The 6,260-nt window shown below is 42.2% G+C and overlaps 1 pseudogene across 1 annotated transcript; it reads left to right on the forward strand.

Moving 5' to 3' along the window:
- Positions 1-5,099: 5,099 nt before the first annotated feature.
- Positions 5,100-6,011, forward strand: LOC147884143 (tetraspanin-8 pseudogene; annotated as a pseudogene). The gene is made up of 2 exons (XR_015543623.1): positions 5,100-5,591; positions 5,679-6,011. The product of XR_015543623.1 is annotated as a tetraspanin-8 pseudogene (transcript).
- Positions 6,012-6,260: the final 249 nt, after the last annotated feature.

A 6,260-nucleotide genomic window follows, 5' to 3' on the forward strand; every position in this document is an offset into this window, starting at 1 on the left:
TTCTATCTCCCTTGCAGTCTTCCTTCAACTTCTATCCTCTCTTGTAATGGATCCTGCACAGGCCGAGAGCTCCTCACACAATCTTTCCTCAACCTCTGTAGCATAGTGCAAGAGCCTCTCCTCCCTTGATCTTGAAATTATGACATCTAGGAGCTCCTCACTCGCTCTTCAAAAGCCCGATTTGGATGCTCTCAGCAACATCACCAAGTTGGTATAGGAGGTGAATGTGAAGCAATGACAAATGGTATGTCAAGTTTAGAAGATTACCATCACTGAAATCGTGATTTAAAATGTGCTAGGCATTCCTGGAGGCAACTTGCAATCACACTTCTTCGAGAAGCAGTGGAAGAGACATGATATTTTAGATGTATACCCTAATGCTCAAAATAGTAAAGATGGTGGAGTCAATATCTCTAGCTTGCCGATAGACCTCCAAGATGTGTTGAAGAAGACAATGCCCTTCTTTCCTGATACGAGAGGAACTGTGAAGTTCTAATAGGTCCAAGTAGTAGTAGAGCAATTGAAAGGACGTGATGTATCTTTCTCAAGGGCGATCTCCAAGAGCATGATAACCAACCTGAAGAATTGCATGGAAGACAAATCCTAATTGTCATCTTAGTCCACTAGAGTTGCAATGCACCTATTGACATCTACCCTTAAAGGTATTTTTGAGCAATACGATAAGAAGATGTCTCAAAAGGTGACTTTTCTACAAGAGAAAGCCATCGATGCAGCAAAGGCATCGTAACTTGAGAAAATTCTCAGGGAGGGTGCAGAAGCCAAGGTAGAGGAGGTAGAAGCAAGGGCCTTTCAGGCACAAGGTCAACCTTAGGCTGCTGCAAAAATGGTCGACATGGAAAGGCATAGAAGAGAAGAATCAGAGAAGCGCATAAAGGAGCTCTGAGTAAGGCATGAAGAAGTTAGAAGTGATGGGGACATCGCAAACAAGGAGCTGGCAATGATGCAAAAGGAGCTTGAAGATCAGAGAGCCAAAAAGGAGGGTCTTTGCAAATGGCTCTACAACATGGAGAACACATTGAACATTGAAACAAACTAGATGATGGAGGAGCTAAAAAGGGAGAATGTAGAAACCAAAGCGGTGATGCAGGATCTACAAGAGAGCTTCAAGGCCAAGAAGGATGGGGTAGAGAGTAGCTAGGGTGGAGAAGACAATGAGGCAGCTCTCCAAGATAGGAAGGATGCAAAGAGCAACCACAGTGGAGCAAGTTGCAATAGCCACAATGGGGTTTGTTTTTTTGAAACATTGTTGGAAGTTCAAAGAGGAAGCTAAAGACCCTGCAACAAGATTATGATAGGGTTGTGCATGAGCTTATAGTGGCTTTGGAAAGTTTTGAAAAGCCTAAGTCCGCTGTCATTGTAAGAGATTTTCAAACTAGAGTGAAAGTCTTGGAAACAACCCATGTTGATATTTTTTAGCAATTTAGGCACCTTCAACACATGATGGGGGATTCAGATGATGCTGTTGCATGGAGTGAGCAAAGAGTGGAGGAGATGAAGGAGAACATCTGCAACCTTAGGATGAGGAAGGAAGGAATCATAAAGCAACTTCATCATGTACAAAGCAAGATTATGGTATTAACAGCTACAAGAGTTAAATTAGATGTATATTTTGTAGAAATATGATGCAACAGAGAGATCGTTTGACAACAATGATAGTACAATAACCAAAGAATGGACACAATAGAGCAGAATAAAAATTTTGTATCAGATACAATTGATGGTGTTGCCCACCCATGCGCTCTCCAGTAGGGCTTCAATGGCGATCTAGGCAGACTTTGGATGTGGAGAAGGACTAGAGGTAGGGGTATTGGCATTTGATGTTGAGGCTTGAGAAGTGGCCTCCTTATATAGCCCTTCGTAGTAGACCAATTCCACCACATTGGTGGGCTGGCAGTGGCACATGCATATTGACCTAGCACAATGTGTCACTAAGTGTGAGGATGGTGGAACATGTTTTCTTGAATTTCGCCACTAGCCAAAGACCATTGACCATCGACCATCGATCATGCACGTGAGGGAAAATTCACACGCAAATGATCATGTGCATGAACAGAGGGCCCTGGACCCCACCGTTGGGGGTGTTGCCCCCACACCCCCATTGAGAGTGCTGCCCTTAAACCCCCACTAGGGGCATTGCCCCTAGACCCTTAGGATCAAGGGCGTTGCCCCCAACCCCCGAGGAGTACGTTGATCCTTCTATCATCTCCTAACCATCAAACAGTCACCGTGAGACCTCATCTATTGTCAAGACCAATGTCTAGTGCTCGCACCATGGCTTCTCCTCATAATGGGGGCTTGCAAAAGGGCACTATGGAACATTGGTGGTTACATATGAAAGGTGGGCATTGCAAATATACCAACACCCCCTCTCAATTTCCATGCAAAGGTGGACTAGGTTCTTGGCCCAATGCCAAGCTCATGAAGATTTTGAATAAGATGTTCCTTCCCCAAAGCTTTGGTGAAGATGTCAGCACAATTCTTCTCAATGCAACAGTACTCCAAATCAACGATCTCATCCTAGATCAGCTCCCTTACGGGTCATGCAAGATACATATATACAGAAAAATCCCTGGACCTCACCAAATATGGCTACATCCAAGCAAACAATGACCCACTTGGACAAAGAGGAGGATGTGCAGACAAGAAGAGTTTAGAGGAGTGACAACAGCAAAAGACACAAGATGGAAGATTACTATACATTCACATCCTGATGAGAGAGACAAACAAAAACAGAGCAAGAGAACGAGAGAAGAGTGGGTGAGTTCCATCAATCTAGATGGAGTTATAGAATGAGATGCCCCAACACCCATGTTCTGATTGCACATGTAATAGAATTTCTTTAAGAAAATATTCCATTTTCTCCTCTACTTTTGTGCTTTCACAACTCATGTCTAGGACACGGCTTTTGTGCTTTCACAACTCATGGCTAGGACATGGCTATTTTTAACACCTTACCTTTCTTTCACCTAGACATATCATAGATATGTTTAGGAGGACATCCATTTTTTGTGGGAGAGAGATATCATGGACGTCTTCAGGATGACATCATTTAGCTATGGAAAGACACCGGAGAGATAACATAGGTTTCTTTAAAAGGACATATTTTTGGTATGGGAGGGAGATCAATGATATCTTAAAAGGACATCATATTCTTATAATTGATACAACATACACTTTCAAAATATCATGTAGTATTTGCAATCTTAAACCATCTACAAGCTAAATGTCATGTATCTACACAAGCAATGTTTCAACTTTATGTGAAGGATTTTTCTTTTGATTTAGAAATACGACCCTTTTTTTATTCATTTGTTCATCATAAGACTTGTAAATTTGGGGGAAGGGACACATTTGATATTAATCTATAAATATGTGTGGTTGTATTTTGCTTGGAAAACTATGCTCAAAGAATTGACATCCTCTCAATGAGACTCTTAATAAGAAGGGGCCCATACTCTTGGCTTTTAAATATATAGGGAGGAACTGCACTACATATCTATGGGTAGAGAGAGAGAGAGAGAGAGAGAGAGAGAGATGTGTGTGTGTGTGTGTGCATGTGTGCACGTATGTGCATTTATTGGCATTGGAGAGTAAGAAAAATGTTTTTTACTATAATTGAGAATGTTGATGTTATGAGAACCTAACTAGCCCTCTCTTCTTATGCATTTTCTCAATGTGAGGGAGCACTTGGGAATCAAAGATGAGCATGATGGATGCAAGATCAAGGTTAAAAGTAACAATATCTTACAGGGCATATAATGATGAGACATTATTAGCTCATGAGAGCAATGCCTTATTCATGTGTTGGCTTCACTCCAAAAAGTAGCAGTCCTTAGATCAATAAGTTTGTAATTATAGGGGAATAAAAGCATTATCCTTGACATTTGTAGGGAGGATCGCATCTTGAATGACCATATGCCCATCTCATCTCCATGATTTTAGTTCTTTCTTAAAAAAGGAGATAAATTATTAGGATTTAGATTGTGTTTTAAATAAACGATTACATGCACCATGACAAAAATAAAATTTTAAAACATCTAGTTCAATCATAAAATGAATGCGGCAAGGAGATGCAAATCTATGAAGCAAATGCCACTATTAGTCTCAAAATAGAGGTAAATGTGCATAACCTACATAGACTTAGCATCAAGCTTTGCATTGGATTGTTTCCCTTGGAATTGTTGGATATATAATGTGGCAAATCAATAAAGCCTTTAGTCTTGGAAATTTTCTAAAGGAAAGTTTCTAGGCACGTGCACTCATCATATACAAAAGAAGGGTTGGAGAGGTGTAAAAGATAATAGACATGAAAAGGAAGGGATCCCATCATCCCAATCTACTCATTGCCATAGGTTTGACTTTGAAGGCTTCAAGGAAACCAAGACAACAGAGTCCCCAAATTAGTGTGCGCGAACGAATCAAGATGAAAGCTGAAAAGGTCAACGAAATAGGATGGGAATTAACGTTTGATATGAGGAAATTGTGAAAGAACGAAGTTGAACGTGAGGTTGTGAGGTTGACGAGGTCTGTGTGTCTTTGAATACACATTTTTTCAGCTTTGTGTCTGTCCCTATAAAATACCCACATCCCGTTTCCTTCATCAATCCATCTCTCCTTCAATCCCAGTTTTCTTCATCAATCCATTTCTCCTTCTCCTGCAGTTTGCAAATCAGCATTCCTCGCAAAAATCTCCTCCACCTCTCTTTTCTACTGCAGTTTTCTTTATTAAATTTCCATTTCTCCTTCTACTGCAGTTTTCTTTCATCAATCGGTCACCTGTCCATCCATCCTATTGCAGTCTGCAAATCAACATTCCTCGCAGCAGACCTTGATCCAGTTTTCTTCGTTAATCCATCTGTCCTTCCATATTGCATTGACTCTCCTCGCAAAAATCTCCCCACAGTTTACAGTTTTACCAAGCCTCGTAGTTTTCCCTGCAGCTCTAATTACTTTTTGACACTGTTTGAGACGCCTCATCGACCATCCTTGATCAAGTTCGGAGTTGTTGCCTCGAGTTGAGCTCTCGTAATAATTAGTTCAGCAGTTCTGCGTGTACTGAGATTCGATCTCCTACCAATATGGGCGCTAGCAACCACCTCGTCGCCCTCCTCAATTTCCTCTCTATGCTCGTTTCTATCCCCATCCTGGGCGCCGGTATCTGGCTCGCCACTAAACACAGCACCGAATGCCTGCGCTTCCTTCAGTGGCCCATCATCGCCCTTGGCCTCTTCATTTTGTTGGTCTCGCTCGTTGGTCTTATTGGCGCCTGCTGCCGGGTCACCATCTTGCTCTGGCTGTATCTCGCAGTCATGCTTGTTATCATCATCGTCCTATTCGCCGTCACTATTTTTGCTCTTGTTGTCACCAGCAGTGGGTCGGGGGTGAGAGTCGATGGACGGAATTACGAAGAATATCATTTAGATAAGTACTCTAAGTGGCTACAAGACGAGGTGAGCAAGGCTGGAAACTGGAAAAAGATTAAGGCGTGCATCCAAGATGCCAAGGTGTGCAAAAAGTTGAACTACACCGGCTCCGACGGCTTCTACAAGGCTAATCTATCGCCCCTGCAGGTACTTGATGCTTTGATTCTGCTCAGATGGTCTCTTGTTGTTTTGAAATAAGTGAGATAATAGCTCAAGAAATTTGTGTTTTTGCAGTCGGGATGCTGTAAACCACCCACAGCTTGCAATTTCACATACCAGAACGCTACCGACTGGATGCCTGTGACACCTTCAGCCCAAAACGCATACACCAATCAGTCCGATTGCAAGGCTTGGAGCAACGACCAGTCGCAGCTCTGCTACGACTGCGATTCATGCCGGGCAGGAGTGACTGAGAATCTGAGACACGATTGGCGCAAGGTAGCTATATTGAACACGATTGTGCTCATCTTCCTGGTTGTGGTATACTCTCTGGGTTGCTGCGCCTTCAACAATTCCAGAAGAAAGGGGCTCTACCAAAGGCAGCCGGGTTATTGGAAAGGTTACTAACCTGTAGTAGTTCGCCACTCTCAAGTTCTCCGACAGATTCAGTGGCCATACCTCCAAGACGAACTTAAAACATTTTCATAGTACAGTATGTTTTGCTGTTAGTTCAATCGAGTTTGAAGATTTCTACCTGAATTCAAAACAATAAAATCTGCACGAGTTTAGATCGAACTTTGAGGTCTCATCTCAGACTATGTGTAACTATTGATCATTTGAGGTTTTATGTAGCTGATTAAAGTGAGTCAACATTTT

This window comes from Dipteris shenzhenensis, chromosome 27 (assembly GCF_047967505.1).
Source record: "Dipteris shenzhenensis isolate YYH24624 ecotype China chromosome 27, Dip_SZ_1.0, whole genome shotgun sequence".
Taxonomy (NCBI): domain Eukaryota; kingdom Viridiplantae; phylum Streptophyta; class Polypodiopsida; order Gleicheniales; family Dipteridaceae; genus Dipteris; species Dipteris shenzhenensis.